Source organism: Sander vitreus, chromosome 3, assembly GCF_031162955.1.
Source record: "Sander vitreus isolate 19-12246 chromosome 3, sanVit1, whole genome shotgun sequence".
Classification (NCBI taxonomy): Eukaryota; Metazoa; Chordata; class Actinopteri; order Perciformes; family Percidae; genus Sander; species Sander vitreus.
Genome location: NC_135857.1, coordinates 33,708,941 through 33,734,395, shown reverse-complemented (window position 1 = coordinate 33,734,395; position 25,455 = coordinate 33,708,941). Strand labels below are relative to the sequence as shown.

The following is a 25,455-nucleotide window of genomic DNA, read 5'->3' as shown; positions in this document are numbered from 1 at the left end:
GGGGTGTGATGAACAGTGGCAATAATAGTCACAATAAAGATAATGGAACAGTGACTAGAAATAGTAGTTGTAGTAGTTCATGGCGTAGTAGGGAGCTGCAGGGCGTCACAGGGTGTATTAGGGCGCAGCGGGGCATAGCAGGATGTAGCAGGGCGTAGCAAGGCACTGCAGGGCGTAGCAGGACGTAGCAAGACGTAGCAGGGCACTGCAGGACTTAGCAGGACGTAGCAAGACGTAGCAGGGCACTGCAGGACGTAGCAGGACGTAGCAGGACGTAGCAGGGCACTGCAGGACGTAGCAGGACGTAGCAGGACGTAGCAGGGCACTGCAGGATGTAGCAGGACGTAGCAAGACGTAGCAGGGCACTGCAGGGCGTAGCAGGACGTAGCAGGGCGTAGCAGGGCGTAGTAGAGCACTGCAGGGCCCAAACTGCCAAAGAGACGAACAGGCCCAAGTGACAACTTTCGGGGGTGAGAATGTGTTGAAGATGTATTGTCAGATTTGTGGTTTTGAAAATCGGCCTCCTCGAGCTGGAAAATCCCTCCAACAATTGCAGTATAGTTGTCAATGTAACATGATACAGGGGCACCTAAATAAAATCAAAATATAAAGTACGACACTGACGTATTAACAGATGCAACCAGGCCGGTCCCAGGATCCTACAACCAAAAGTGTTTCCATCCGTAAACACACGAGCGAATAGTGTGTCAGATTCTGTGACAGACTCTTTCTATTCCATCTTACTATTTTGCAGATTCTAATGAAGGAGACATGCCAATAAACGCTTCTCTGAAAGCTGTTTGCTCTTCACTAAAGTTGTAATGTGGGAGGGAAATTAGGTAAATTGTGTGGGTGGTTGAGCATCTTGTCTGCTGCAGGCTTGACAGGAAACCAACCATGTCTTTACAAAGAAATCAATTTGATGAAAACAAACTTCATTTATTGATCCCGGAGGTGCAGAGTGATTAATTATGTCACAGGGAAAAAAAGGCAGAGGGATTGGTTAAGTTTAGAAGGAAAACAAGATATGACTTAAATGTAATTAACTGACATAACATCGCCATTAGAGCCGCAATGAAAAAGAGCGAGTTGATAAAACACGTCCCTGAATATTACACCAACCACTGGGGCCGATAGGGAAAACAGCTGGAAACCATTAAAGCAGGATTTTCATACTCATGCCTAAATCTTTCAAAAATGCCTGGGGAACTAGGGCTGCAGGATACTGTATGAGGAAAATATATACGTGATAACGTTGAATATGCAATATTACTTGCAATAAATGAACAGATATTAAAGTGTACCGCTTTCAGCATTCTGCTGAAAAACAACAGATTGCTTTTTGAATTTGTCGCAGCCTTTCACGACGTGTTTACTGTTGCAGTTGATATCGCGATCACGATATCGATCACGAAACAAATACTGCGCAGCCCTATGGGGAATCCCTCTGACCTTCAAAGGAAAGACAGAGGAGGAGCGGAGGAAAGTGAGTCCATGATCATTATGTTACTCCTAATACCTCACAGCTCTTGTTTCTAATGGACAGGTAGGGTTGCAGTGCACATTAAAACAGCTGACCCATGCACAACCTTGTATTGAAAAAGATAATGAGCAAATGCACATCAATGTTAGTGACAATGTTTCTTTTTTTTTTTCTTCTTGTTTTTCAAAAGTGGGGCAAACGTCAGCAGGAGTTGCACGCCTGTAAAGGGGAAAATAGAAAGTAAAAGGACACGATGTAGCGCCATCAAGTCCAATGTTGCAAAGGACGAGGGTAAGCCACGCGCAATCACAAACTGCTCCAAACAGCGCTGTTGTAGTCCAGCCTTTACTTCTGTGATAAATGTGCATCAATTATGTGCTCGCCTAGCTGCTAGCGTGGCACGCCCTCGTACTCTGCTTCTGACTGGCTAGTAGTCCTTACCTAGGTACTGTCAGGGCACGCCCTCATACTCTGCTTCTGACTGGCTAGTAGTCCTTACCTAGGTACTGTCAGGGTACGCCCTCATACTCTGCTTCTGACTGGCTAGTAGTCCTTACCTAGGTACTGTCAGGGCACGCCCTCATACTCTGCTTCTGACTGGCTAGTAGTCCTTACCTAGGTACTGTCAGGGCACGCCCTCATACTCTGCTTCTGACTGGCTAGTAGTCCTTACCTAGCTACTGCACATGTCCAAAGATGGAACAGAAGTGAGATGTCTCACTCTGTAGCAGTAACAGAGAGCTCAACACACAGGGTGAAAAGAGGAGCTGCAGCAATGTGCAGTACAACACAAATATGGTGATTTTTGGAAATGAAACCACATAAACCATAAAACATCTAAATGCAATTATGAACCTGAAAATGAGCAAAATTTTTGTTAGGTGGTAGGACCTGAACAAATTGGGGTCCGTTAGCTCTGATGAGCAGGACACCAGGACGCCTGGTCAATCATATCACGAATACAACCCCTTCTCACTCCCAACTCGTATAATACTGACACTTGGCTCTCAGCGTCAGATACGATGCAAGAAGAGAGAATTTTGACTTTCTTTCATTCAAAAATTACTCAAACCGATTAATCAATTATCAAAATAGTTGTCTATTAATTTAATAGTTAAACAGAGAGGGAGAAGAACGACAATGGGGGGAGCGCATAACAGAATGTAAATGTTAAACAATGTCAATCCCTACAATTGACAAACGATTGTTCGTAGTCTCGCATTGCCAGACCTTCCTCCACAGCGCTGAGGAGGGTCTGCCCTGCCCGTGAGTGAGTTGTGGGAACAAACAACGAAAGTGAAGCATGTGGGCTCCGACGGGACTCCATGGTGCATTCATGTGCATCTCGTTGAACCAATGGTGCATTCACTCGCACCTTGTCAACTTTGAAAAACTCAAAACTGTTGTTGCAAAGTACGCTCTTATTGTGGCATTATTGTCCGTGTTGAAGAGGAAAAAAAATGAAATCGAAAATTGAATTGAATCTATTAATTAATTAATTAATCATAAGCATAATCAAAAGATGATTTGATAATGAACATGAGCATTAATTACCGCCCCGAAATCAGTGTAAATTCAAAACCTTTGGTACCTGACTCAACAAAGCAATTCAAAGGCTTCACCCTTCTGACGTTTTATTACTCAACCATTTACATAAAAACACAGTCAAAAAATGGATTAACAATATCAGTAATCGATCAAGGAAGCCCTACTTAACGCTACTTAAAACATCCCGCAAATGTTTAACAGGCGTCAACCTACATGAATAAAGTGACAGCAATCTCAATGCAAGCCAGATTGACGTAACTGTAATTAATGTGGATGGCAGCTCCAGTGCAAAGGGGGTCAAGTAAGTCACCAGGGAGACAACAGCAATGCTGCACTTGGCAAAATGCACGATACCATCTGCCATGAGGACTTCATGGCCCAGTGGTTGAATACGCTTCCATCAGAGCCCTGAAGTAAAGAGATCTATACTGAAATGAATGTTCTCTAACCACTCTGGGAAAGCAGTTATAAGCATGAAGAGAAGTCAAGTATTTGTCCCCTTAGGGGCAATTGGTTAAAGAAAAAAGTTCCATACACATTTAGCAGCCATCAGATTTTAAATAGAAGTTCTTTCTTTCTGCAGGCTGGTGCAGTGTTTCCAATGGGAAGGTAATGCTGACAGTTCTTAACTGTATACACAGAGACGAACAGAAAAGCTGTTGAGTTGTTTCTCTCTTAGTAAATCAGTCTGTATCCTTATTACTTATTATTAATCCTTATTATTATCCTTACATTATCCTGCTGACACAAAGAACCTGTCTACCTTGTATCTAGAGATGGTCCGATACAATTTTTTGCTTCCCGATACCGATTCCGATACGTGAACTTGCGTATCGGCCGATACCGAGTACTGATCCGATACCAGTGTGTCATATATTTTATTATGTTTTAAGAACTGTATACTACTATCCCTGTATGGATGTGATATTATTTCTATTTTTGTTGCTCAGGTTAAACTCTTTGTGAAACATGAATGCCACAGAACTTTCTTTTATTCTCCAGTTTGACAGTCAGTTATAACGGAAAAAGAATATAAATAAACTACTTTAACGTAGATTTTCTTTAGGGCTTTATTACGTGGTATCGGATCGGTGCATAAACTCCAGTACTTCCCGATACCGATACCAGCGTTTTAGGCAGTATTGGAGCTGATACCGATACTGGTATCAGTATCGGAACATCTCTACTTGTATCTACTCCCTTCTACAGTATCTATCAGAAATTATGACAATTACATAAAACAAATGTGAGTAAATCAACCAAATATCTAAATGCACATATGCAGGTTTTGAGAGTGGCCACTGTGACAATGACCCCCTCCCTCCCCAGGGTTTAATACTAAGGTTGTTTTTTTTCTTCTTCCACTTGTCCGGTCAGGCAAGTGAAAAAGAATTCTACTTGCCCCAAGGCAATTTTTACTGGCCCCTACACAAATAATTTTTTCCGCCGGAAATAAACATCAAAAGCGTCAACAAAAAAATAAAATCCAAACAAATGTCAACAAAAAAACATTTTAAAAAAAAGCGTCCGAAAGAACACCGGGGAAAAAAGCATCACGTCAAAAAAATTGTCAGAAACGACAAAAACATTAAAAGCATAAAAACATAAAAATGTCGATCGGCAACCCTTACTGTTGAACCCTGCCTAGGGCTGGGCGATATGGAGAAAATCAGATATCACGATATTCTTGACCAAATACCTCGATATCGATATTGCGGTGACATTCTACGGTTGACAATTGGTGCTTTGACAAAATATCTTCACACTTAGATTTTAGATAAATAATCATCAGTAATGTGGACATAATGTCTAAGTGGAGAAAAGGCAAATAATAGAACAGCTAGAACAGTCTGGTATGTTCGGGGACAACACTTATGTCATATGACGATATTACGATATCCGAGATCTAAGACGATATCTAGTCTCATATCACGATATTGATATAATATCGATATATTGCCCAGCCCTAACCCTGCCCCCTTAAAACATAAATGTCCGGCCACTACAACATCCCTGTCTGCCATAAAATGAAGGGCAGCATCAATGCTGTAAGTTATTATGTATTTGTTTATATAGGGTGAGGCTGTGGCTCAGGTGGAAGAGTGGTTGCCTACCAATCGGAAGGTTGGTGGTTCAATCCCTGGCAGTCCTATGTCGAAGTGTCCTTGGGCAAGACACTGAACCCCAAATTGCTCCTGATGCTGTGCCATCGGAGTGTGAATGTTCATCTGATGAGCAGGTGGCCCGTTGTATAGCAGCCTTGGCTGCACTGTGTGAATGGTACCTGTAATATGTAAGCTTTAAGTAGTCGTTTAGACTAGAAAAGCACTATATAAATGCAGTCCATTTACATTGATTTTATGTATTCAAGTGTTGGTTGGTAAATGTTCGTTGGAAACCTCTGTTTTATCTGCCAAAGATGGTTTGTTGAAGAGAGAAAATGCTGCTCTGTATCGCTTTGATGATCAATAAGTTAACAAGGATTGTGTCATTCTGCTGACTGCATGTAATTCTCCAGCCCTTACACGCTCTAGCTAGCTTGACACTCCCAAACGATCCTGGGCCAAACACTGCTTATGCATGTATACATAGATAGGATAGGATTTACATATAAACACATATACATACATATTGTGAGTCATATTCACACATCAGACGGGTTTCTCTGGGCTGATGGCAGGTAGGGATGTTAATCTCACAGGAAACAGGAAACACATTTGCACTTCACAACTTCATCCACTGAATTTTTTATATTTTGTCAGCCAATTCTGGAATTCTCTGATGTGTTTATATTTTAAGCAGGAGAATTAAAAAAAAAAAAACCTAATCTCTTTGCCTTTGTACCTATATTTCTTTTTGCCTCTCACATCCCAATGCTCTCTCTCTTCCCTCTCTGCCTCTTTCATTTCTCCCTCCTCCCTCTCACTCACGTTCGCTTTTTCGAACCCTTCTTTCATCTCTCCCCTCTCCTTCCTCCCCCTCTCCTTCCTCTCCCTCCTTCTCTCTCCTCCTTCCCTCTCTCTATCACTGCTGTCAGCGTGTGACAGATTAGCTCTCATCTCACCATTACCATTTAATGACCCGGCCTTACATGGAGACACTCACCCTTGAAATTCATTACATCAAACATGACATTCAGCTGTGTGTGTGTGTGTGTGTGTGTGTGTGTGTGTGTGTGTGTGTGTGTGAGCGCAAAAAGTATTTTTTCTTGTTTGTTTGTGAGCTGTGCATTAACACACACACACACACACACACACACACACACACACACACACACACACACACACACATCTTCAAATTCTCTTTTCACATCAGAGGTAATTTTACAATAATTACAACATTTGTTGTCTAAACTTAACTGTAACGATCGCTAAACTCATCTGTCATGTGACCGGTCAGCCAAACTTTGTTATGTGTGGGATCCGCACACACACGCACGCACGCACGCACGCACGCACTCTAACAGATACAAGCATTTTTCAGATGCAGCAAGCGTCTGATACATTGGCTTCTGCAGTGTTTAAAAAAAACAACACAAGTCTTGATATGAAGTGTAATATCACACACACACACACACACACACACACACACACACACACACACACACACACACACAGTGTCTATTTGTATCTGGCTGCTGACAGCACTCTGTCCCACTGTTCACACTAAGCTGAGCCACATAATTGGCTGCCATCTATCCTCTCCCTCTGCCTTGTACTGCCTCTCTTTGTGTTTAATTCAGATTTTCTCTCCTTCCCTGCCTCTTCCTGTGATATCCCTCCATCCTGTACTTTGTGGTGACCCTGGTGAGTTCTGCATTCAGAGCTGGAAAAACCAAGCTCCCATTTTCTGTCTCAGCAGGAGGGCAGACCTGCATCAGCGCTAAATCCCAGTTTGTGCTTACACAGAGGCTAAAGAGAGAGGGATGGGTGAGGGGAGGAAGAGAGAAAGGGATTCAAGAGGAAGGGGGTTAAATAAGGCAGAAGTAGAGAAAGGAGTGCTTGGGAGAAAGACAAAGACGAAGAGAAGGAGACAGACAGAGGAAAATGTCAGGGAGTATTTTTAGGTTGCTATCAGGCGTGTTATTTAACACCTGCTGGGTTCTGTTAGAGAGGAGAGGAGACAAAAGATGGAGGGGAGAACGAGAAGGACCATAAGAGGAGAGGAGAGGAGAGGATGGGGATTAGGGTTCAAAAGCATTTTATCAAATTATAACCAGTATCAAACCTGCTTATTGAATCCAAATCCTTTTGAAAGACCTGATTGAATCTACTTATGTTAAGCTTCAAACAATGTTATAATGCTGTTATAAATATATTCCTATTTAACAAACTAACCCTAACCCTGACTAAAAGTCAGCTGGCCAAGTCAGCTACAAACTATGTTACAAACGGTCAGCTGGTAGAAATGGCAGAGTTGGGGCTACTGGGTGGGGCTCACCTGGTTGAACAGTACGGGGGGGGAATCGACACAGCATAGTATCGCGATATTTTACGTGGCAATACTGTGTCGATACACGGACACCAAGTATCGATCTTTAATTATATATGTGTTGGTATTGACAATCCCATTTTGAAATTGAAGTGAGATGACCAGACAGAGAAATGTCTTTTAAGATAAAACAGTCCCCTTTTTGGGGACATCATTTGAAGTTGGGAAACATTTGAAGTTGGAAAAAAGGTAATAAATTGCAATACATAATAGCAGAATATTGCAACATGTTTAAAATCGCAATAATATCATACCGTGACATAAGTATTGTAATGATATGGTATCGTGATGATATGGTATCGTGATGATATGGTATCGTGATGATATGGTATCGTGATGATATGGTATCGTGATGATATGGTATCGTGATGATATGGTATCGTGATGATATGGTATCGTGATGATATGTATCGTGATGATATGGTATCTTGATGATATGGTATCTTGATGATATGGTATCGTGATGATATGTATCGTGATGATATGGTATCGTGATGACATGGTATCGTGATGATATGGTATCGTGATGATATTGTATCGTGATGATATCGTATCGTGATGATATGGTATGGTATCGTGATGATATGGTATCGTGATGATATGGTATGGTATCGTGATGATATGGCATCGTGATGATATCGTATCGTGATGATATCGTGATCGCTGATGATATCGCTCGCGATATCGCCGCGATATCAACATCGACGTTTTTGCTCAAAAATATAGTGATATTTGATTCTCTCCATATCACCTCGCTCTACTCCCTGTCATCACAGAAAATCACTAATAAAGAACACATTACTTAATACTCACAGGTTGCACCATTGTACATACTGTATAGTTATTTATTCTGTATTACCATAGCCTGTTCATAGCCTGTACATACCTGTAGTAATAGACACTCATATAGACACATATCTACATACTTGTATATCATTCATACCTTGCACTCTGTATATACTGTAGCATCATTTATTTAATATGTTATTTAATCACTGCTTAAGCACTTCTGGTTCGACACTAACTTCATGGCGTTGCTCTGTACTTGTGACATGTGCAATGACAATCAAGTTAATCTGATTAACCCTCAGGTAAAAATGAGCATGGGTTGCTATTTTAAACTGCAAATGCAAACATATGTAAATGGGCGTTGCTTCATTTAGACGCATGAACTGACTAACTGTGTGAGGATCTGGATGGCGTTCCACCTCTGCTAAAACATGTTCCTGTGGGTAACCGTAGGAGCTCAGGTTTTATAAAAAAAAAAAAGAATTGTGAGAAGCCTCTGAAGAAATCCTCTACCATTTGTTCTGTTAACAGAACATTTTCCAGAAATAGACGCATTAGACTGAGCTACTGAGCCTTGATTTGGACTTTTGTGACTCATGAGTGCACAAATACTTCAGAGGAGAAGAGGAGCAATCAGGTTTCACTAGAACAAAGAGTGCTGATATACTAATCTGCTATGATTCGGCGTGTGTGTGTGTGTGTGTGTGTGTGTGTGTGTGTGTGTGTGTGTGTGTGTGTGCGCACTCATACTGTGTTTGATGGACAGTGAAATGGGAGGGTCAATCCACAGAGGCTACTCTACTCACACACACACACACACACACACACACACACACACACACACACACACAAACACACACAGCTCTACAGCGTTCATGTATTTCTGCCTGTAAAAAGTCTTTCGGTCTCAAAGGGGACTGAGACACACACACACACACACACACACACACACGCACGCACGCACACACACACACACACACACACACACACACACACACACACACACACACACACACACACACACACACACACACACACACACACTTTGGCCTCTGGGAGGCTCGACACGATTCAGGACGAGAAGCAGGCCAGCAGCAGCAGAGCCATAACACCGTGCGACCGACCGACAGGGCTGCATCAGGAGGAAAATGAAACGCACATCATCGGGGACACAACACACTACTCACTAGTCATTAAGTCTGTTTTAAGGCTGCTAACTGAAAGGTTGTTCTGATTCATTCATTCATTCTCTAGTCCACAGATCTTCAACAGGGGGTCCGCGACCCTCAGAGTTACTACAGGGGGGCCCCGAGATATTGTTTAATCATTTCAAAAAGTTCAAAAGTTAATCGATCTGAAAATATACATAAACATGACTCCTACATATTATCAGCAAAGATAAATCAGCCTGTTTGTGATTTGTTTTTAAATGTACGCAACATAAATGACGATCGACAGTTAAGCTTAAGGATTGACTGTATGTTCAACATTAAAACCTGTATAAATATTTGAATGTCAATAATTATGTTAATATATTGCATGCACCACAAAAGGTAAATATAAAGGCTTTCAGCCACCCTGCACATTATTGTAGGGCCAGTTTAATAGGCAACTCATTTTTCATAACATACGTAGTAGGGGGGTCCTTGGTCTGTCTCTCTTTCAGTTCAGGGGTCCCCGGCCTAAATCATGTTGAAGACCCCTGCTCTAGTCTATTAAATGTCTCTGCACTGTTTAGTTTGATCTTATTCAAGTGTGTTGGACATAGGGTTGGACGTCGTTTTTATTTGAACAATTCTGATTCAAATCCCGATTCGTACTTTTGATTGCGGTTCTTATCGGTTCTTATCGATACGGAAACCAAAACTTTGGCGTGTTGAATTTGGAAGCGGTGATCGGATTCCACTCCAAATGTTTCCAAACGAATCCTAATTGGAGAGGGGACACACCCACACACACACTCATCTTTTTGCTCATAATTTTTTGGATATTATTTCTCACTATGACCAGGCACAGAACAACACACACAAACAAACACACAGGGGGTTATTGTGTTCAGTTCTCTCGAACTCATACAGTGACATCCATCAGCGAGCTGTCAGATATGACCTTCTACTTGAAAAACAGAGAGAGAGAGAGAGAGAGAGAGAGAGAGAGAGAGAGAGAGAGAGAGAGACGGAGAGAGGAATGAGTCGAGTAAAAAGAGGAAGAAGGGTATGAAGAGGGGAACGGATAGAGAGCGAGATGAAAAAAAAGAGAGATGGAAATGGAGTGAGAGTGACCGACAGTGGTGTGGAAAGAGAACAGCAGCGATACGTGATGCGAATACGATCAGTGTCCTGCTGACATTAGCATGCTGACACCCATATCGAATTTACACTGGAGTTGTCATGTGTCTGCTCCCGGGGGGGGTGGTCTGCACCGCGCCGGCTCATATTCAATTTAAACTTGACACGTTTTTTTTTACCATTTTCTCTTTAATCCCTGCGCTGTCGGATCATACGTGAAGACTCACTGGCAGAGGCAGGGGGGGCCGGGGGGGGGTGAAAAGTACCCCCTTGTTAGACTTCAGAGTTATCTGCTCTGAGCTTTTAATTCAATTCTGGGTGGATCTTTTACTGTCCTCAGAGGGAATCTCGTTTGTCAGGTTTTTCTTTTTTACACAAATAAAGTCACTAAAGCACAGAGGAGAGACAAGAACGATTTATTTGTGAAACTGCCAAGTGTTCCTGGTGTTTCGGGGCGCTCCCTGATCGTGACGGTTTATTGCGGTTTTTCACTTCCTCACCTCATTCCCAGTTAACGTTTTTGTATTATTTATTATTATTATTATTATTTGTCTGTTACATTTAAGCCGTTCCCAAATTAGTTGCTACAAAGCTAATTAAGACTATCAGCTCCACACAGCTCTCTCTGTGTTTCTCAGTGTGACTGTGTTCAGAAGATTGTGGCGTCCGGCGACTTTCCCGCGCAGAAACTTGATTGATAATGACGTCTGGGGGGGGGGTGCGATCACATAAGACTTGTATCATGTGGACGTGCCGACAGTTTTACTGTCATTACTTAGAATTCCTCATGGGGGCGACAGAAACTACGCGCTATAGCTTTAATGTGTATTTGTCTTGTTCTGATGCGATCTGACAGATCTGCTATAACAAGGGGAATTCCCTCAGTGTGGGATTAATAAAGTCTATCTTATCTCATCTTGTTTTATCTTCATTGACAATCATTTTAATTTCTCCATTAGTCTGACAAAGCAAAGGGACTGCAATCCCTCACTTGGGCACAAATGTAGGTCACACTTCTGTGGTCGATTTAGAAAAGCTTATATCGCAAGAAGCATTTACGAAAATAAACGGGGGAACAAAACACGAGGAGGAGAGGTGAAAATGACGAGGTGGAGGAGAAATAAACTTCACACTTCATCGCGGTATTTGTGGCGTATTAGAGCCCGTACGTGTGGGAGTGTGCGGCTATTACAACACTGGGTTAGAAAAAAAAAAAAAAAACATCAACTAATGACAACTATTCAGATTAGAGAGCAAATCAATAAGCAAACAAACAATGGTTTTAAATCCAGCTTTAGTACTTTTACAGTGATATTTAATCAGAAGCATGGACTCGTTGGGACTCAATATTTAAAACTTTGTCTGATATTCTGGGACACGCGGTGTTGGCTGTATTCGGAGTACCGGGACAGAACAGTCCTCTTATAGGACCCCTTCTCTCTGTAGCAAGCTTTATAACCCTTCTAGTGCGCAGATTCATTCTATTGAACCGGACACAGGCCACAACCTCCCCCTTCCACTTCCACTATGTTGATCAAAGACATTATGCAGCACCTAAAACTGGAAAAACTCAGGTATACATTGCGTGGTTCCGTTGAAACTTTTGTAAGACTTGGCAACCCTTCACTGATATAGTAGAAGCTAGGGAATACATATTTCTTCCCTTAACTCTTAGCTATGATAACTACCTGAGGTGTTTCGAAATATTTCTATAATCTAGCTGTGTTATTCTCAGTATTAAAGTTGTATTCCCTGTATAATGTATAGACTCGGGACACACAGACAGTTAGCTTAAGCTTTGATTACCTTACAGCTCAGGATTGTGAGTGTATGTTTTTCTGCACCAGACGGAGAAGTGGAACGGGAGGGGGATCAGTGTGTGTGGGTGTGTGTGTGTGTGTGTGTGTGTGTGTGTGTGTGTGTGTGTGTGTGTTAAACCTGGAGGATCTGCCCGGAGACAGGAGAGAGAGAGGAGAGGGACGCCTTCAAGCAAGATGATAAGAGAATAGGAATATGGTTAGACGGCGTTCATAATCTGTCAGAGACTTTGCTGACTTGAACTCTGTATACATTTGTCTGCGGTTAGGGAAACTTAAGTGTCATTTTTGTGAACCCACAGTTGTGTTCTGTAAACTTAGATGCTGGACTTTAAATTTATCAATTTATCAAAAATGACAGAGTCACTGGAGTTGTCTTAAAGCTTGTTTACTTGCAGCAAGGAATTCATTAAATGCACCGTAGGAGTACAGAGATCAACTGGCGAACATCCTCAGCAGATCCTCTTTTTTTTCTTCTCTTTTTTAAACATATCTTCATTAAATTTCCTCGGGGCACATACAGACAACCAAGACAACAAAAAGAATAAAACAAATAAAACAACTAAACAAAAACACAGAAGGTTTGCACATTTGAGGCCTACTCAACGTAACCAGTCAAATTGGGTTACTTAAGCTATCGTATGTCACCTGGAAATGTACTTCAAGATCTCAGACCATGTTAAACCATAGAGGCCACTCTGAAGGGTCCGTGCACCATCCTCCCCAATATAGTCCAAGAAGGGGTCCCAGATTTCGAAAAAGAGAAAAGGCATGTCTCTGAGCCAGAAGCTAATAGCTTCTAATGGGAGAAGTTCCAACACACTCCGAGTCCATTGCGAAATCGTGGGAACAGGGTCCGAGATCCACGGAAGAAGAACGCATCTCCTTGCATTAAAGAGAAGCACCTCCAGCAGCCTTAGTTTGGAGGAGCCGAGACCCAAAGCTTTAGGATTTAACTCCAGAATACAGCTGACGGGAGTAAAAGCTAGTTCGTCCTTGAATATAACACCGATTTCCTTACATATTTTGACCCAGAAGTCATTGATAAAGGGGCCTTCAAATATACAGTGGAAATATGTACCTTCAGAAATCATACATTTCTTACAAAATTTTGAGAGCAATGGGTTGACCCTATTGCGTTTCACCGGTGTGATTTGGAGCCTGTGTATGACCCTAAATTGCATCTCCCTGGCTTTGTTGGTACATAAGCAACCTGCAGGGCCTGACCAAATCCCATTCCACACATTCCAAGATAGTCTCCCCAAAATCCCCTTCCCAGAGAGATCTGACGTGAACCGTACAGTCACTGGTTGAAGCTGACAGGGCCTTGTAAAACCTGCTAATACGTTTCCTGGAGTCAGGCTTCTGGACAGCCTTCTCCACAACTGAGATGGAAAACCCATTAGGATACAACTTAGTATTAGAAAGAATGAAACTGCGTATTTGCAAATACCTAAAAAAGTTATTCCGCGTGAGATTGTACTTCTCTCTAAGCTGATCAAAAGACAACACAGTGCCCTCTGTCAGCAAGTCACCCACAGTCTTTATACCCCTACTAAACCACATTGAGAAGGCTTGGTCGGAGGGAAATCTGGGTTCAAATGGATCTTGGTCTTCTAACTTTCTTATCAGCAGATACTCTTTTAAGCAGAAACTCCCATGGCTACACAATAGACAATCAGTATACATATTCTTATCATGATAGTCATGGGTTACTCCCATTGAGCTCCCACACATCATGCGCTTCACTCTGAGGCGCTTTCTGTAGCTTCTTTTGATTACAGTCATGAACAGATATAATGCTTATAATGGTTATATAGTTTCCATGCAACAGTTTAACACAAAACTATAGTCTAAACGCAAGTATCAGGCTACACCTCTTTACGTTAAAGAGATCTGTTCTACAATGGGAAGGAATTAAGGTAAACACACACCACAGTTCCCTGCATTTGAGAGGGAATCAAACTAAATTGCTGTAATTTTAAGTTCCTATTCTCTGCAGCAGCAGTAGTGGCGGGGGGGGGGGGTATTCTTGCTGTATTTGCACCCCACTGCTGCCTGAATAATAAAAAACAGAAAACACCTTATGCAAGGCTCCAAAAGCAAGTGACGGTGGAAAGGAAAGGACATTTTGCTGATACAAAAGGACCTCCTGGGGACCAAAGTACAGATACCGTATTCGTCGAAGCATTTCATTGAAATGTAATGTCTCTAGAAGAGAAGAGGACACCTGCAGTGCACCTGCAACACATCTCCCAGTCGGAGAATATCTGGAAAGAAAGGAAAAAGGGGAGAAAGCAGGCGAGGCGAGCGAGCTGGCTGGTTGGACGGACAGATGGATGAAGAAACAGATGGATGGGTGGATAGACGCAGGGATTGGGGGTATAGCTCTGGGCTCTGGGATTAAGCCACAGATTAATTCTTTAACCAGAGAAGGATGCAGAATTTCCAGCGGAATGTGAATCACACATCATGATCTGGATATCCGTGGCGGCCTCTTACCTGCTTATCTGTCACTGGAGTGGGGATGCTGTTACATAAAAAGCCTTTATGGGGGGGAGCAATAAACATAAAATGTCTTAAAAGCAAAATTGAAGGGGACACAAATAATACATCCATAATTGTGTGGTTGTGAAACTCCAGTAAGTAGGCTGGCAAGGCTATTTCATCCACTTTAAACATCTGATGAAGTGATTCTTTTCTCTAATACAGATGATGCTGAACTGAGAACTATATATGTATATGTATATATATAATATATGAAATATAACGCCTGTCATAATTCCGTGGTGTGAAATACACCGGGAACTCACAGATTAGAGGTAGAAGTACAGATACAGGCCTGATTTTTACTTGTGATGTACTGTACAAATCTTAGAATACATGTTTTTAATGTGTGGCCTTTAAGCTGCCTCATTTTGTATTAGTTTCAAAGCACAGACAATCTCAATTATCACCTTTATTAAGTAAACAGATAAACCAGTTCATAGTAGTAGTAAATTGCGATTGATAAACACTCAATCTTTTACAATCCTATCACTTCGTCCAAACTAAAGAGGTTCATGGTTGTTCTAATATCCAAAGAAGACCATTAACCACCTTATGGTTCCTCACGTATTTGTCTCCTTTCAGCATGGTTTAGGGAACTGATTCAGCCACAGCATGGACTACATTGTTTCAACTAGGGCTCAGGGTCCCCGCGGGTCCTTACAAAGTCTTGAAACGTCTTAAATAAAAAAAAAATATTTTTAAGGCCTGAAAATGTCTTGAAATCTGGAATTTACGATAAGGAGGTCTTAAATTCCACGTGGGACCGAGTCTGACTCGTCATTCATGTCTTTTTTTCCAACCACAATTTCACCAGAGCCCCATCTGAGGGCAGCACTTCGATCTATGTAGGTGCAACCTGCATCATTCCATAGGAGACTGACGAGTAGGCGATTGATGAATGCGTTGAGTTGATGGTTTGCCACCACGGCATTTTTGGTTGAAGCGAAATTGCAAGCGCGGGAAAATGTTTCCCCCCCAAGTGAAGGAGTTCAAGTACCTTGGGGTCTTGTTCGCGAGTGAGGGGACAATGTAGCGGGAGATTGGTCGGAGAATCGGCACAGCGGGTGCGGTATTACATTCAATTTATCGCACTGCTGAGCCAGAAGGCAAAGCTCTCAATCTACCGGTCAGTTTTCGTTCCTACCCTCACCTATGGTCATGAAGGCTGGGTCATGACCGAAAGAACAAGATCCAGGGTACAAGCGGCCAAAATGGGTTTCCTCAGGAGGGTAGCTGGCGTCTCCCTTAGAGATAGGGTGAGAAGCTCAGTCATCCGTGAGGAGCTCGGAGTAGAGCCGCTGCTCCTTCGCGTCGAAAGGAGCCAGTTGAGGTGGTTCGGGCATCTGGTAAGGATGCCCCCTGGGCGCCTCCCTAGGGAGGTGTTCCAGGCACGTCCAGCTGGGAGGAGGCCCTGGGGAAGACCCAGGACTAGGTGGAGGGATTATATCTCCAACCTGGCCTGACCCGAGCCTAATGTGGCTCGGGAAAGGGAAGTTTGGGGTCCCCTGCTGGAGCTGCTACCCCCGCGACCCAACCCCGGATAAGCGGACGAAGATGTATGGATGGATGGGGAAAATGTTTCTTTAATGACAATTGGTTGGAGGACGAAAAGTATCAGGGGTGGCTGAAGAAAACAGCCAGTAATCATGAAGCGAGGTGTGCTTCATGTAAAAAGACGATGCAGCCGGGGACATTGGGCCACACAGCGCTGGATTCACACATGAAAGCAGAGAAGCAGAAGAAGTACTGTATGTGTCGTCGCAGGCAAGTGGTTTGCCGATAAGTATCTTCTCACCTGTTGAACGTAGCACTTCGACCTAATACGTGCACAGTCAACCATGTCAGGGCTGTAAGGAGAATCAGCACTGGGTATGAAAGTCGTCGTGTCCCTGTGACCTGTCTTGAGCGTGGCTCTGGTGAGCTGTGCTACGCTTTGCCACACCATTCGTGTCGTGCTGAACATTTTCCAGTTTTTTTGTTGTCGTGGTAAAGTCTTACATTTTCCTTTTAGAGGACTCAAAAAAGGTTTTAAAAGTCATTAAATATGCTGTTAAAAAATGTGCAGATACCCTGGGGCTGCATATGTTTTGTGTTACTTGAAAATATCAGTGGGAAAGTGCCCCTTCAAAATGTAACTGTCATTCTTTTGTTGGTGGTGCCTTTTATATTCAATACACAATGCACAATTGTTCAATAAAAGACTGTTGGAAATGATTTCCTTTCATTTGTTTTGAATTCAACAAGCAATTTTTTTTTTTTTTTAGCAGAACACAAAGCAGCAGAAATGCAGAACTGAGCACACTTCTTTTTATATATTTTGTTATCGCAAGTAATATCGTTATCGCTGTATACAACAACGTTATCGCATGTTGTCCTCATATCGTGCAGCCCTGGTTTCAACCTTGAACAGTAGTTTGAAACAGATGTGGTACTGACACGACTAACAATTTAATAGCTTAGTGAATAGACACGTGGCTATTTTAGTTATTCTTTCTTTTCTTAAATCACAAACTTCCACGTGATTAAATGCATACAGCTTACGTTTGAGGATCTTTCAAAAAAAAAAAAAAGACAGCTGGGTCTTCTCTGTGCTGTGGAAAAGACAGCAGCCAGCGAATGTGTCATAGGTAGAAGTAGGTGGAAAACAGATCAGAGTAGCATGCTGGGAGCAAGTCTCTCTCTCTCTCTCTCTCTCTCTCTCTCTCCTAATGGGATGTGAAGCACATTGTAATGCTCTCCATTATGATAATAGTCGCCACAAAACAACGCATCACTCCAGTCGCATTAAAACATGTCACTCTATTACCACACTCAAGCATGACACGGGGTGGCTTCTCACTGGCTGGCTGCTATTGTGCCTGTCTCCTTGCCTACCTGTCTGCCAGTTGCTTTTCCAAGCCAGTCTGCCTCCTGTTTACTGCATGAGAAATATTATGTGCCTCTGTTTATCTGCTAACCTGTCTGCCTGTCTTTTTTTTAAAGCCCAACATGACGTCCTCAATGCTAAAAAATGACTCAAAACCACTTAATCGATTATCAAAAATAACAATTCAATAACAATGCTGGGGCTCTCGCCACTGTGCTGTAGCTCTCCTTGGTCCTAAAACGAGTCCACTTGCTTGACGTTATCCATAAAGTATATGATGTAATTTATAGTGTCAAATCCTAAAATAAGTTACCTCAGGATACACTCTATAATAACAGAGACTTAATTTTGCCCCAAGAGCAAGGCATTCGGTGCGACAGCGGCGAGGAAAAACATCCTTTTAACAGGCAGAAACTTCAGGCAGATCCTGGCTCTTGGTGGGCAGCCATCTGACTCATGGTTAGAGAGAGAGAGAGGATCCTGGACTATATACAGGCTCAGTGACCACCAGCTGGCCGTAGATACAGGAAGACTCAGACAGACATGGCTGCCCAGAGAGGAGTGTATATGTGCTCACTGCTCAACCGGGGAGTGAGAAACAGAGATACACTTCCTCCTCCACTGTGAAAAGAGATTTACACTTTGGAAAAATAGCAAAAATAAATAGCAAATTTCCCAATGTTAACACCAGAAAAGAAGCTGGTAGTTCTCCAGGGAGAAGGGACAGCAGCTCCACTGGCAGCTAAATATGGATCTGCCTGCCTCAACCTGAGGGACTCACCACTATAAGATCCCAACATTACTGATTGCTTTAGGATCGTACGTTTATTATATTGTACAAAACTGAATATTATACTAAGTAATTATATTGCATTATGCAATTGTTTTGTAATGTGTTGTGTAACGACCAGTGCAGTATAGAATCAATGTGACAGCTACTGTATGTATTTAATATGTGATATGTACTATATATGCATTTTCTGTAAACTGCTTTGGCAACATGTTTTCTTTGTTCACGCCAATAAAGCAATTTGAATTGAATGTAATTGAATTAAGAGAGAGACAAAGAGAGAGAGAGGGGGAGAGAGAGACAGAGAGAGACAGACAGAGTGTGAGAGACAAAGAGAGAGAGAGAGAGAGAGAGAGAGAGAGAGAGAGAGAGAGAGAGACAGAGAGACAGAGAGAGAGAGAGAGAGAGACAGAGAGGCAGAGACAAAGAGAGAGAGAGAGAGAGAGAGAGAGGCAGAGACAAAGAGAGAGAGAGAGAGAGAGAGAGACAGAGAGAGAGAGAGAGAGAGAGAGAGAGAGAGAGAGAGAGAGACAGAGACAGAGAGAGAGAGAGGGAGAGAGAGAGAGAGAGAGAGAGAGAGAGAGAGACAGAGAGGCAGAGACAGAGAGAGAGAGAGAGAGAGGGAGAGAGACAAAGAGACATAGAGGCAGAGACAGAGAGAGAGACAGAGAGAGAGAGAGAGAGAGAGAGAGAGAGAGAGAGAGAGAGAGAGGCAGAGACAGAGTGTGAGAGACAAAGAGTGAGAGAGAGAGAGAGAGAGAGATGCAAAGCAACTACAATAATACCCAACAATAATAATAACAGTAGAAATATGACTCATAGTAAGTATAGCCGTGGGTATGATGGAGTGACAGTGGGGCTGCAACTGACAATTATTTTCATTGTCAATTAATCTGTGGATTAGTTTCTGGATTAATAGATGAGTTGTTTGGTCTATAAAATGTCAGAAAACTGTGAAACGCGGATCAGTGTTTCCCAAAAAGCCCAAGATGACGTCTTTAAATGTCTCGTTTTGTCTACAACTCAAAGATATTCAGTTTACTGTCACAGAGGAGAGAAGACACTAGAAAGAAATTCACATTTAAAGTGCCCATATTATGAAAAAAACACTTTTTCTGGGATTTGGGGTGTTCTTTTGTGTCTCTGGTGCTTCCACACACATACAAACTTTGACAATAATCCATCCGTGCTGTTCTGAGTGAGATACGGTTTCTGAATGTGTCCTGCCTTCAGTCTCCGGGTGAGCTGTTCAAAATCGGCACGGCTTGTGACGTCACAAGCCAAAACGACTGGCTAACCGCAACCGTTAACGCTAATGCTAACGCTAGCATGCTACCTCGTTCTCAATAGCAAAGCACTGCTACAACACACACAAGTTCACCATAATCTACAAAAGAACTACTTCCATGTGCGCCCTCATTTAGAAGAAGTCTCCCAGCTAATCCTGTCTTGTAACTGACTGAAGTTGGAGAAACAGCCTTTCTTTTACTGTCTATGGAGCTAGCTAGCTGACATGATCTACATCTGAGCTACTGCGCATGTGCGAGTGCAAGCAAAGATAGTACAGAAGAAGAAGAAGAAAAGAGGTCTCACTCTGTAGCTAAAACAGAGACCAGGTGAAAAGAGGATCTGCAGCAGTGACAGAGAGCTGTGCAGTACAACAAAAATATGGTGCTTTTTGAAAATTAAACCATGTAAACCTATTCTGGTACAACCTTAAAATACAGTTATGAACCTGAAAATGAGCATAATATGGGCACTTTAACAAGCTGGAATCTGAGAAGATATACTTTTCTGTTATAAAACAATAACGCAAACCAGTTAATTGATTTTTAAAATACTTGCCAATTAATTGAATGGTTTAATAGCTTTTAGGAACAGTGGCAATTATACCAGTATGAATTATAGAGCTGCAGCAGCCAAGGCGAGGCGAGAAAGCACAAGGACTCCATGTCCATTATGTACTGTAGGAGCTTGGACTGGTTTCAGGACCAATGTCTCTGGGACTAAGAAGGCCTTTAATGAGCTCTCCTTGGTCCTGAAACTAGTCGACGTTTAATGCCGCGTTCCATTCGTCTCGTAATCGCGACCTGCAGCTCGAGAGCGACGTCACATCCGTGTTGAAAAACAAATAACCGCGGGTTGTTGGCACACAACACGACGAGTCGGAGAAAAGATGGACGCCTCCAGGAAAAGGAAAGTCGCTCTTGCGCTAGCTCTTAAAGAATACAGAGAGCTACAATCCAAGTGTGTGGTTCATCAGCTAAAATCTGGGAGAAAGATGATAGAAAGCGGAGAATGTAAGTCTATGAAAATGTTTTAAGCGCTGTTTTAATCAAACATTCCGTTGCTAACGTTACAGCCTGGTAAACAAATGCATTTAACGTCACTGTTCGATGTTATTATTTGCCTAAAAGGCTTTATTTATGTGTAACATAGGTTTTTAGATGTACCTAAGATGTTGAAAGAGATTAGTGGAACTTTATTCTGAAGGTTTTCTAAGCAGAAGGCTGTACTAGGATACGTAACAAAGAAAGGTGCCCCAGTCTGCTTTCTTTGTTAGATAGACGCACTGATTGTGCAGCCTCTACTGGATGATGTATGGAATATCCCTTTTAATTAGATTCTAGCTGTAACATGTAGGTTTTCTCTTTCATCAGGGCGCTGATCTCATTTATGTTGCGCACCGAATGACGAATCCTCCTGAAGACGGGAACAGAGTGGGACATCATGCCACATCAGGGTCCAGAGGCCACCCATAAGAGGAGGGGATTACATGAACCGCAAGGGCATACTACTCTGTACTCCTTAGCTTCTGAATACATTTACTCTTTCTATTGGAATTGATGTAATATTTTTATATTCTGTGTACTAATAAAAATGGTTTTGTAGCCCACAGTATGGTTTTGACTTTTTGTTTTGAATAAATGAAGTGAAGGCTTGAGTAACATGCAAGTAAATATTTATTAGCAATGATGAATACTAAATGAGAAACATGGAATAAAAAATGTAATACAAAATAAAATATATGCAACTTAACATAAAGAAATAGAGGGAGGATGACCATGGTCTCCTGGACACCTTGTCAGGGCAGAATGTTTCCTTGTACTGTTTTGTTAGTTTAGTTGCCATATTCTTGTTTCTCCAGCCAAGCTTGAGCCTGCTGTTGAGGTCCTTCATAGACTTTGGGAGACCATCTCCCTCCCTCTCCAGGTGTAGCCTCATCAAGTCCAGTATGAAGAGCGTGTGCTCCTTCGTGAAGACGTCATGCTTCCGCATGGGCAGAGGTGTGGGTGCACCACCCAGGGCAGCTGCCTATAACACATAAAAAGCAATATGTCAGTAAGCAGAAGATTATTAACATCCTTACTAACGTTATTCTATATGATTATACTATGCTGATTATTTCCATGATCTTACCAGCTTCAACAAGGTTGACCTCGATCGATAGGTCCCCATCAGCATAGTGTGCTGTGGGGTCAGCTTCATGCTGGTAGAGAGGACTAGGGTACGACAGGGTCCTCTGTGGGTTCAGGAACAGGTCCATGTTGTTATCTAAATACACTAAAACACACACATACACGTTACATTATAGCCATGATTTAGCTTGAGTTCCTTGACCTAGGCTTTCAGGTCTCAACTAATTATCACACATGGGTGATTCGCCAACTACAGGCACTTTTGGGTCCTTGGCCTTTTTTCCACCACTACACAGTTTTTAAGAAACAAATAAGAATAACCAATGATGTGGATCTAAATGTATTTTAAATCAAGTTATTAATAGGTCATTACTTACAATACATAATATATAAGATTGTTTTAAGTGTGTTTTAAGCTCACAGTGCCAAAAGTGCTCCTAGATGGAGAATCACCCACATATAACAACCCTGAGAAAAACGATTGCCTTTGGAATGTGTTGTGAGGTTTCCTTTGTGTTCAGGGTGGGGGAAGTGTCTAACCAGGTAGCCAGGTCAGCACATTTTCTAACATTTTTAGTGACATTTAGGATTCTATTCACCCAGTTATTAACATTTTACACAAATATATTTCACAGTTTGATACCTGAATATTCCGTTTTGATTATCGTTAACGTTAGGCTACTGCTCTGCTTTCTGCTCAAGGCTCGGCTTAGCCATTGTTGTCATAGCATAGCAACATGGAGCGTCTCTAGCCAATTTCAGCTGCACAAGCTACAAAATAACTAATTAGGCGGTATTTAACTCATAATAAGACTGTAGCGACATGCCTATAGGTAACAGTATACAGGGCTATGTGTACGACTTCTTCATTTGGTTACAACAACGACAAAAGTGCTTAAAATTGTAGAAAACCACAATGTTTACTTACGTGTGATGCACGGTGTAGCCATCTTTAAAAACTGAACTCGGGGTCCTCTGGGTTCAGACGACTTGACAACTCGTATATACGACCTCGGGGGTGTTCTATTTGCAACTTCCGGTTCGTAACTCAGGAAAACGACTCGCAGATCGACTTATAGATAAATAGAACGAGGCATTAATCTATCTATAAACTTCAAGAGGCTGTGTTGACCTATGTTACAGCTGTCCATGGTGCTGAAGACATGTAGGACCTTACTTACTAACGCACCCAAACTGTGTTGGAGCTCTCCTTGGTTCTGAAACTATCCACAGCTCACTGTGACACTATGAACGCGTCGGAGCTCTCCGTGGTGCTGAAATCCCATTGGGGCCACATTCAGCGCTGACAAAACCTAGCACACGTTTTTTGAAACTGATCCGGGGGTGCGTTGAACACCCTTTTGTGTGCACATCCGTTTTGAGATTGAATGTGCCCTGGTTCTCTCCCTTTAGTGAGAGACGCTGCGGAGCGGAGGAGGGTCTGGCTAGTCCACACAGCAATCAGGGATGGGAGAAAAACGTAGGTGCGCAAGCGCTCTGCCTTTTTATTACCGCGGGTTTACAGACACGTCTCTGCTGATTGGGTATCACCTGTTACACAGCCAATAAACGAGAGACATGCCCACCAAACGAGAGAAAACACATAACTCTAATCACGTTGCACACCGTTTCACACCGTTCCGAGGAAACATGTCGTTCAACGCGGAAACCGTAGCAAAGCGCTGCACACCATTTTGAGATTGAACGTGCCCCCGTTCCCTCCTTTTCGTGAAACCTTGACTAATTGCGTCAGGTCACTTTCTGTTGCACAGCTTCTGAGACTCAGACTGGCTCCAAGGAGCTCTCTATGGACCTGAATCCCAGGCAACTTGTTTAGTCTATCTATGAATCTACCCATGAACTATAAGCAGCTTGTTCCAATCTTTTTTAACAGAAGCTCTGTCAGTGTAGAGCTCTCACTGGTTCCTAAACACTCCCTGGGTCCTTATAGGCGTCTGTTACCAAACCCTGTCTCTGTCCTGTTGTTTCCTGCTCGGCTGTGTTGTTTACTGTTCTGTCTTAAGGACAACCAGTGCGAGCCATCAAATAAGTAACATCATTTAGTCTGATTTTATTCCATGTGTTACTGGCTTCACAGGGATGCTCTTCTCTGCACAACAAATTACCAATTCTGATGATTCAGAGCAGATCTGACTTTGCTCCCTTCTGTCTACAAGTAGAAGTGAAAATCTGCATGTATTGGGTGAAATGTTGTAACATTTTGCTTCATATATAACATATTGCATTAAAACGTTGTTGATGTTCTCCTCCCCAGTATTATGTAGCCATATACTGCCCCTCTCCTGTATCTTCCTACTCACCTTACCTCCTCCCATCCTCCCCCTATTCTCTCCTGCCCTCTCTCCTCCCTTCTGCCATCTTTCCTCATTTGACCCTCTCCTTTTCATTATCCTCACTTCATCACCATTGCAGTCTCCTCTCCTCTGCCCTTGTCTTTTTCTGTATCCCTTGTTTAACAATGGTCCTTCCCTTCCCAATTCCCCTCCTCCTCCTCCTCCTCCTCCTCCCACCCTTCTTTCTCTTCCCCTGTCTTTTCCTCCACTGCTCCCTCTACTCACTTCTACCATCTTTTCTCACCTCACCTTTCCTAACTCTGTGATCCCTACCTCTATTCCTCTTTCTTTTCCATCCGCCCTACCTCCTTCTCCTCTGCACTCTCCTCTTCTCTCCTCCTCCCCTCTCTTGTGTTCTCATCTCCTAGCCTCCTGCATAATAGATGTGTCTGTAACGCCAGTCAACTGGAGCGGCATGATGAGGCAGCTTTAGAAACAGAGAGTGAGACACAGAGACAGAGGAAAAAGGCTCCCCCCAACATGGGTTCTATTACAGCGCTCCCACCCACACGCGCGCGAACGGATGCACCCATCCACGCGCGCGCGCAGGCCCAACGCACACATACGGATATGCACGCACACATTCCCATACAGGCACGCCGGGGCTGCCAGCCTGGCCGACGCATGGCAGCACAGAAGTGAGACGCCAAAAATACCAATCAGCCTCTCAAAGCCAGCGGAGATAGAACGGTCAACGGCGCCGCTGTGCTACATTTTTAGAGGGATTTTAATACATTGCCTGTATAGCCTAAGAGAATGGCACCAACAGTGCCAACACAGGCGCAAAAAAAAAGAAAGAAAGAGAGCAGTCACACACAGAGCGAGGTTATGGCAAAGCCTAATCACATCACAGAGATTATTCATTTCCATGGCACTAAGAACAAAACTACAGTTGGCACCACGATCAAGTCTGCATGGGATCCCCCGTGCATGGCAGAAAAAAAGAAAAGAAAAATCAACTGCATAGCAGAGATCGGTTCCATCCGCCATCTCACACACACCCTGCATTATTAACAGGCGGTCAATCAGCAATCTTACCGTTATCGATCTCCACCTTCTC

The 25,455-nt window shown here is 42.8% G+C and overlaps 1 long non-coding RNA gene across 1 annotated transcript in view; it reads right to left on the bottom strand.

The window, feature by feature from the left end:
• Positions 1-25,455, bottom strand: part of LOC144513499 (uncharacterized) — a 148,361-nt gene that overhangs the window by 122,755 nt on the left and 151 nt on the right. The window contains exon 1 of the long non-coding RNA XR_013501135.1: positions 25,434-25,455. This exon is cut by the window's right edge and continues 151 nt beyond it. This is a non-coding gene — a long non-coding RNA (uncharacterized LOC144513499). The remainder of the gene's footprint in view (positions 1-25,433) is intronic.